The sequence below is a fragment of the Lolium perenne genome, chromosome 4, assembly GCF_019359855.2.
Source record: "Lolium perenne isolate Kyuss_39 chromosome 4, Kyuss_2.0, whole genome shotgun sequence".
NCBI classification, from domain to species: Eukaryota; Viridiplantae; Streptophyta; class Magnoliopsida; order Poales; family Poaceae; genus Lolium; species Lolium perenne.
The window spans coordinates 3,571,185-3,579,304 of record NC_067247.2 but is presented as its reverse complement, the minus strand read 5'-3'; the positions used below and the strand labels follow the sequence as shown (position 1 = coordinate 3,579,304).

Below are 8,120 nucleotides of genomic sequence, written 5' to 3'. Positions count from 1 at the left end.
GTAGTGACGCATGCAGCCAAAAGACACCGACTGACGGGAGCACAGCAAATACCCCTTTCCTCTCTCGCCTCGTCTCCCTCAGGCCTCGTTCGGCAAGCAGGTATTAAAGTGTACTAGATTTAGATGTGCGCCTTGGCGCACGACCCCGTGAATTTCACATCTTGTATAACAACAGTAAAAATCAGGTGAAAAAATCATAATATATGTAAATTTGAATTACCCAGTTCGAAGTCATTATCTCATGAAGTTGAAGCATATAAGAAAACGTGGAGTGGAAAAGAACAACACATGAATAAGGCATGGCTTTCCAGAACGAAGTACAAAAGCAAATATCTATATCTGGCTTAATATTTTGTTTCTTATAAACAAATAACATTTAGATTGTAAAAACATGTTTCAAGCGACCATATAAAATGAGACCAAATAAAAATAACCAAAGAAGATAAGGGGAAATGCATATGATATATAGAATGACTCGAATAATCTTAAATGGTACCTCAACACTTTGGGAGAATCTGAATAAACATACAGAGGGACTGTAAATAATAAAAAATATTCAAAGCATTCTTTTTCTACCAAACGTGTTTGAGAACCACCATAATGTAGAGGAAACATGAGTGGTTAACATTCCATTGACCATCAGAGAGGTAATTACAGACAGTGAAGTAGAGAAATATGCCACACACAAGTGAGAAAATAGGGAAATATATTACAATAGGTACATGAACAGATTGTTCAAAGATTACAATAGCTAAACACATGGAGGAGCTGTTCAAACACAATGATTCCATGATCAGAGATCAATACTCAAAACAGACACCAGAGGTAGTGACACACATGAAGTAGTGATAGTTCAGGTAACGATGATCAAACCTCGTAATCTGTAGGATGCCCATCGAAGTCATAGTGGTAGGCTTCTTCCTTTAACTGTTGCATCAATATACTGCTGGGCTGAAGTAATATTGGAAGCCATAAGTTGTCATAAGTCAGAACACTAAGTCAATCTAGGAATAGACAGTGAAGGTAAACCATTGGCAAAATAATAATACATGAATGTGTAAATAATTGAATAATGCAGTAGTTGGCAGCAAGATGACATCACTTGATAACATCAAATAAATTGAATCACATGCTTGATGAGGGAATAATACATGCTCTCAGCTGTAGCGCAAAAGCTAAAGAAAGTTCAGTTTAATAAAGCCATATTTTGGTTGTGGGCAAACAAATATGCAAGCAAATGATGGGACTTCCGTTTTCGAAAGAATAAAACTCTATAAAAATAGAGTACCATAGATATACTGGGTTAGAATAAAATTACACATTGAATTCAACCTAACTAAATTAAATTATTGCTTAAACTGAAGGGTCGCTACTTGTTCATAATTGCATCTTACTCCCTGAATGTTAGTACATGCCTTTTTAGGAGAGTAGTAAACGTTAAATTTCTCAGAAACCAGCCCTCAACCGTTTCAGTATGTTACCTTGGTGACATTTTCTTCCATCGCTCAATACTTAAGTTCACCACTCTTGTGTAGTCTATAGTTACATAGATCTGGACACAAATGTAGGAACCCAGCAGACTGAAATCTTTAGGAGATAGCATTTAAACTCATACTGACGTACATGAATAAATAAGGAGAGAATATAGAAAAATAAAGTGGTGTGCAGGAAACTATTTTTGAATTTTCATAAAGAAAATCCAAATACAACAATCTCTCTAACTATCTTTATTGTACCTTGAGGGAAAAATGGCTGCGTACAAATGGTGGCATCAGCGAAAAGGCAACATTCCATTAGGAACTTGAACATAAGGCATCCCTATAACCTTCCCAAGGGAGTTGTCCCTAAAATAGTAGATAAATCTTTTGACCACATTTACTTGAACAATGGAAGGGCATGTTCGACAATGCTGAGAGTGCAATTAAGCAATGTTCATGCTAAAAGAAAAGGCAATATGTGATGAACGAAAAATTAGAATCTACAGAACAACATTATCTTTTCTTCTTACTCAGCAAATCTCTGAAATAGAAAAACACAAGGTTGCGTGGAAGGGAGCAACGCGAAGTGCTAGATAAATATATGCACAGGAGGATACTCAATTATATCCCTTCATAGCAAATCAATCCAAGATTTTATCTCCAAATGCAATAGTGAGGTTCGAATAGCGGGATGGGACACCCAAAAAGATAGAACTATTTTCATCATCTACAGCATGAGTAGAAATCAAGGACATCTATAGCGTGATCTGCTTCCATTGCCTAAAGCTATAATAAATAATAAACCACCGAATTATCTTTGTGAGTAGAAATTTTGTACAACAGTTACAAAATCAAAATATCACCAAAATGGAGCTGCAGTCCTATGATGGCATCCAAATTCTTATGGCCATGCCTGAACTGAAGCATCACCTAAATGACAGATGATATTCCTAGTCATGAGGTATAAAATCAAAGACATATCAAGTTATAAATAACAAACATCCAGATAACATTCATGAGTTGAAGCATGCTCTCAACCTAGCTGCTGAAGTTTGCCTGGGAATAATTGCACCGATGCTCATAACCTGAAGCATTCTCTGAATTTTTGTATATCAAATAGCTGCAGCAAACGCATACAGGAGAAATACACGTACAAGCAACCCTGTCAACCTGTAAGCTCATCCATTTGTTCAATTGCATAAGCAGTAGGTTCACTGGTTGATAAATAAATTTGTGCTGCTAGCTGCATTGTACCTGAAGTAGCATGTATTAGGGCACTCATTTACCTATAGGAATATCCATAGCTTTGAAGGGTCATATCTGAACATAATAATTCATTCCAATTCTTTTTATGCCCCTGAAAAAGAAAAACAAGACAAAGAAGTTTCTCAGAGGGCTATCCATAAACTGGAGCATGCAAAATTTGTACAAAATAGCGACCGTGATTCACGAATCGTAATGATTAAATTGCCAGATTGTAATTCATGATATCTACGAAAATGAAACTCTCATCTACTTTCTGTACCTGACCATACTGTAATATATACTTCAGAAATATAAATTAGAAACAAAAGTAACAAAACATGGTACTGAAGACCTCAAAGAAAAGAAAATCTCAACCACAAATAATGCGACACCAAGCTCTGCTATTGGAGCATCAAGAGATCGATCAACTACTGAAACAGAAGCAATCAAATGAGCAATAATCAATTGAACAATAACTAACTAAGTCTAGAAATGCTTTCTAGAGTTGTTAACAATTGATGCAAGAAAGGCTAAATTAGTGCAGGTAATTGATTTGAGTAAATAGTAGAGGTGCACCAGAGGAAACAATGCATATTTATTATTGTATTTCAAACTAAAGATACCAATTCATACTTCAAGAAAAGTAGCATCTTCAAAACAACCGAGATACAGTAGAATTGGCCTTGGTAAGGCTATCTGGTAATTGCATGCAATTCTTGGTAAGAGACTTGTAGAAGAATCGCTTACCAGGACAAGTTCAATTGGCCTTAATTGCCACAAGTAGCATATCAGATGGAATATTGGCTCCTGCTGCTACCCAGTTGTCAAAATATTGATGCATGCATAAGCTCTGAAGAAATAATCAGGGAACTAAGTTAAAGAGGTAGCAGCGGTACCAAACCAAGATAATCAAGGAAATAAGTTAAAGATGTAATCAAGCAATAAAAAACCAACAACACTCTAAAACAATTAGAAGTAACCTCACATATCTAGAAGGTAAAAGCAAGGAACTAACCTCCTCTCCTATCTTGGCAGTACCAAATGAAATACCAGTCTTGGGCATGTCAATCATAATAAGCAACAAGGAATATCAGGCTCTTGAGGTTCTCACAGGTATCTTGGTAGTTATACTCGGTGTCCTCCCACAAAAAAACTCAAAAATGTCACTTCTAACAAATAAACACCATATGCATCAAAGTGTTTTCTGATGTCGGGGTTTCATCACCCACAGATCAAGAGAGACAACAAGCAATTAGGATGCAACGATCCATACAGAGAGAAATAAACTCAAAAGGAAAACAAACAAATATGAGCAATGTATATAAATAAAACAAGCACAAATAAAACCCAATTCTTATATCCTACAGAAGGAACCCCAAACCCATATTTGATTATGCCAATAGGATTGTACAATGAGAATTATAGTGGGGAATAGAGGCCAACATGATTGTACAATGAGAATTATACTGGGGAATAGAGGCGTACAATGAGAATTATACTGGGGAATAGAGGTGAATTTCGAAGCAATTATAGTATCATCATTTCCATCCAATTAACTTTATTATTAACTTATAATGGGAGCTATATAATGATTAAACCAATTGCTGATACCAATATGATATGAAGCATACAATAGTCAATAGCTACAGTGATGACCTGTCAGAAATGTCTGTCAGCTACTAACATTGTGACCTGACAACGTAATGAATTATTAAAGACGGCATTCTATAGATCATCTCTATATCGCAACTGAAAATCGGTAATAACGCCTCATAGGCTGCTGTGAATATCATACCTCCTGACGAAAATAATGCTGTGAACTCACGTCCGCTGAAATTTTTACATTTCTCCATCATCAGGTTGCTACATGCCTCTGCATTGCTCCCTTGGTGCATTCATTTTGTAAACAGCAGCCTGCATGAGATGTGTTACTCTGAACTTCCTTCAGCTAGCAATTCATACTAGGGAAGAGCTTCTGAGCGGTAGATTAAAAATGACCAATCTTTGACCACATTGCAGAGCTCAGATATGACATAACTTCTATTTTGCTTTCAAAAGGATGGCTTCTCCCAAAAGAAATATACGGGATTTTCATGCGTAGTTATTATAACACCAAATATATATGGCCTATAATTAAAATATGATGAATTATATCGGAGCAACAAAGTAGTGTCAAAGCGAAAGCACTACTACGGAGCTTGAACAACAATGAAACTATTTATCGATTCATGTTTCCACGGCATAACCAGATATGTAGTAACCCAACAGGTACAAGAGGAAGTAAAACACTAAGTTGGGAACTGATACAATGAATTAAATTGAACATCAACAAACAAGCCAACGGCCTTGAAAGGACCATATCGTATTTAACAGGACCATCTATTGCAAAGATCGAATAGGAAATCCAGAGTAAGAAATGATTAATGCTGATACAGTACAAAAAGGTAATTGGTATATTACCCGATATATAGATTTGGGGTTCTATAGGCAACACTACTTTTTGCTACAGTACAAAAACAATGAATGTTAGATCTGGCAAGGCTCATGCAGGTATAGAATCGCTGAACTATCAAAGAGACACAGGGATGCTGATCCATTTGCCAAATAGTTGACAGAATAACTATCCAACGTTGCTTTGCCGCAAAAAAAAAGTCCCGAAAGAACATACATGCTAACACAATACGAAGGAAAGATATAACAGAAGGTATAACATAAATTTTAGAACTGCCCTTTCGATGCATGTATAGCCAGAATTTTATTCCTCCCCACAATTGCAAGGAGAAAGTTTTCAGCACACGCGATCGTCCATTGGTAGCCCACACTGTAATTTCAGAGATCAACACATCAGTTAACTCCTGGAGCTCAGATGGGTACAGAAGTGTATGCAAAAAACAAGCTTCAGTTCAGTAAACCTTTTCTTTTGCTGTTTCACTTTGATGGAGTACAAGAGACACAATCATATCCGTTTCTCAGGTCTCGCTCAGTTCAGGCATGCACCACCACATTCGTTGCTTGAGACGGGGGACAGGAGTACAGGACATACCAAATCTGAACCGGCTGTGTGTTCTCCTCAAAGCGCTGGCCTTGTTAGCTTTACTATTGATTGTTCAGTGCTAAAATTTGAAAAAGTGGCAATAAACTGAAATTATTCAAGCATACAGAAATAAAACCATAGATCAAACACAACACATAAGGCAAGAGTGGAGCAAACCTACAAAATAAGACATGCGGCAATAATCGCTCATTTACTTTCTAAGTACATTTCCTCTTCCATCACCTGTAATAATTCCAGCAACATGCGAAATTGTTTTTCGTTAGATATTTCATAGCACGTTGTGTGCACCTAGAAACATAAACCACCCTTTCAGGTGTTGTTTGTAATGGGTTGTCCGACAGGAGAGCAGATATTGCCTCACAATTTATCTATAGTTAAGACAAATCAGCATAATATGAAAAATACACCACCACATAAATACAAAATGTTTTCGAGGCTAGCAAACACTCCAATGGCTTCAGGCATTTGCAAATATAACAGTTCATACTGAGTTATACTACTGGAAAGTTTAGTCCGCGTAGTTTTTCTATTCGACGACTCCTGTCCCATGCCCTGACGAACAATGGCTTCCTTTTCATCTCCACTTTTGAAAAGTATAGCACCAGCACGTTTTCATTATATTAGCAAAACTAATCTAATTCACTATGGAGAAATGCTAATATATACATAAATATAAAAAAGTCAAGCCATTGGAGTGCTTGCAATATAACAGTGAGTGCACCAAAATAACAAAGATAAGCAGAATATTAGCACAAAGAGCTAGGAGTCTAGGACAACTGAAAAAAAAAAAACCAAATCTTTAACGAAGAAGCAGCGACAGCGGGCATATGGCGTGAAGAATCGCTTTGACTGCCCGGTGGTAAAATGTTCCCCAACCAATATGTTATAGTGGCTATTGTGAATTGTTCACTTCAGGTCCTAGTGAAATAGCAACACCAGGTTCACTGCAAAATGTAAACATATACCCAGAGTTTGGCATTAATCCCTACACGGTAATGTTAATGTCAAGCTAATAGTTCACTTGCAACTACATCTGGTGCAGCATATAATCTTGAATACATTCAGAAGAAATCCACAAAACCAAACTGTACATGGGAGCAGGCATGACAGCTTCAGAACCACCAACCTGAATTATACCAGAGGTTTTCAAGCCACCAATTAATTTCACGAAATAATCAATTAAATAAAAATTAAATTGTTCTTCTCTGTGGTCATCGTCCTGCTGCAGTTAGTGGGGAAGAGGATGAGAGAGTGCAGAAAATAGGAGAAAGTTGGGGCTGATAGCCAGCGAATCGGCGGCGCCATACGCCACAGCAGGTCACCGGGCAGCAAGAGGACTGAGCATGTTGGTGCTGCTGCGTGGTTGTTGTCGACCTAGGGCCGAGCGGGCTGAGGTGCTGCTGCAGAGGCGTAGCGCGCGCGTAGCAGAGGCGTGGCGCTGCTGGCTTGGCGAAGGCAGGGACGCGGGACGAGGTTTGAGAGAGAGAGAGAGAGGACGAACCTATCCCACGCCGGAGCTTCCTCTGCGGAGCTCGTCCTGGCGGAGTTCGACCGCGCCACCCCTGCTGGCCGTCCTTCGACATTCCTCCACGACCGCGCCGTCCTCACCGGAGTAACCGAGGTCGCCCGCGCCGCCCTGCCACGCCGGCCCCTGCGGAGGTCGCCCGTGCTGCCCTCCCGCGCCGTCCCAGTGGAGACCGGCTGCGCTGCCCGTTGCCCGCGCCGAGGTCGGCCGCGCCGCCGGATGCGCACGCGCAAGGGAGATGTGGAGACGGGGACAAGCAGAGGAGTGGGATTGGGGAATGGGGAGAGAGGATGCATGACGATTGGTGAGAGGCGGTTAGGGTTTCCTCGGTGGGATTCTCATTTTATACCACCACGGTAAAAAAATGAACGGCTAAGATTCGTCGAGGTAAAAATCAATGGCCAGTCAAATCTGATTTAACTGAGATCCCCATGGGGTGGCATCTATTATACCTTTAGATTGTCTCAAGTGTTTTGGGTGAAAACCCGTGCTTCACTCGTGTATTGCCAGGTTTTAATTCTTGGCACAGCCTTGGTAAGCTAGGCTACAGGTTAATTTGGTATCTAGCTATAGGTATGGTCAGTGGCCTACTTGCTTTTGCATGCAATGGTGCTGGCCTAGCGCTGCTACCGCAAGCTATTATCATCCGTAGACGCACTAGTAGAAAAGAGGGCTTCCATACCACCCCATTAGTTCCCAAACATTTTGGCCCGGGACTAATGGGGTCTTTAGTCCCGGTTCTGCAGGGGAACCGCGACTGAAGCTCTGGGCCCAACGGCCTCGATCGACAGCTGGTGTACGGGCGGACCTTTAGTCC

General features: G+C 39.8%; 1 long non-coding RNA gene across 10 annotated transcripts; it reads right to left on the bottom strand.

The window, feature by feature from the left end:
- Positions 1-689: 689 nt before the first annotated feature.
- LOC127349371 (uncharacterized) lies at positions 690-7,604 on the bottom strand. Of its 10 annotated transcripts, none has more exons than XR_007880219.1 (6): positions 5,636-7,604; positions 3,739-5,544; positions 3,471-3,573; positions 1,482-2,835; positions 874-951; positions 690-768 (listed from the first exon to the last, which is right to left on the bottom strand). It is a non-coding gene; the product is annotated as an uncharacterized lncRNA (long non-coding RNA). The 10 variants fall into 10 exon arrangements; XR_007880215.1 differs by having other exon boundaries at positions 690-2,835; positions 5,636-5,836; positions 5,939-6,000; positions 7,280-7,604; XR_007880212.1 differs by having other exon boundaries at positions 874-2,835.
- Between the last annotated feature and the right edge of the window lie 516 nt (positions 7,605-8,120).